The following is an 831-nucleotide window of genomic DNA, read 5'->3' as shown; positions in this document are numbered from 1 at the left end:
CTTCAGTCTCCCCCTCAATAAGACCTTCAAATCAAGCTCGAATTCTAGGGCTATAAGACTCAGACTTGAACTTTAACAGTCACATCAAATCAATAAAATCAGCAGATTTAACCATCTAAAAACAATGCCAGAATCAGAGGTCTTGGAGAGACTTCTTCATGTAATTGTGTCCAGTAGGTTAGACTACTGTAATGACCTGCTCACCCAAAACGAGCTGTAAGACAGCTGCGGTACAGAGTGCTGCCGCTCGGGTCCTTCCTGTGGCTCAGTGAATAGACTTTAAAGCAGTGTGAGACACTGAGATGATCGCAGTACTCAGAACACAGTGCACTGTACACACTGTTATTGTGGCTTTCCCCTGTCTCACTAGTGATTTAGGATATCCTGTCTTGGGCACAGTGAGTTTAAATAATGTATGTGCTTAAAGCCTAAACCACAAACCACATTGTCTATGTAAATCAATATGAAATCACCACTTGACCGAATAAAGAAATACACATTTCTCAATGCATTTTACTATGTTATTGGCTCCCCCACATGAATGCCATCACTTTCTTGTCATTCATCTTGTCAGTATTGTTTAGTTTTGCCTTCTGAAAACCACACAAACATGTGATTTGTAAATTGTTTAAACTGCATGACAGTCAGTATACATGGGTAAATCATGGATTATACAGAGGAATTGAGGTTAAGGTTAAAGTATATTTTATTTTACAATTTGTCCCCACAGGGAAATTTGTTTACTACATTTGACCCATCTTTCAATTTTCCTGGCTTAAACAATGAGGAGTGGGTGCTGTAGTGCAGCAGATCTTTAGTCAGACTGCACTA

Source organism: Boleophthalmus pectinirostris, unplaced genomic scaffold (genome assembly GCF_026225935.1).
Source record: "Boleophthalmus pectinirostris isolate CB_2022bp ecotype Guang Dong unplaced genomic scaffold, ASM2622593v1 HiC_scaffold_12, whole genome shotgun sequence".
NCBI lineage: Eukaryota > Metazoa > Chordata > Actinopteri > Gobiiformes > Gobiidae > Boleophthalmus > Boleophthalmus pectinirostris.
Note: the sequence above shows the minus strand (reverse complement) of the source record.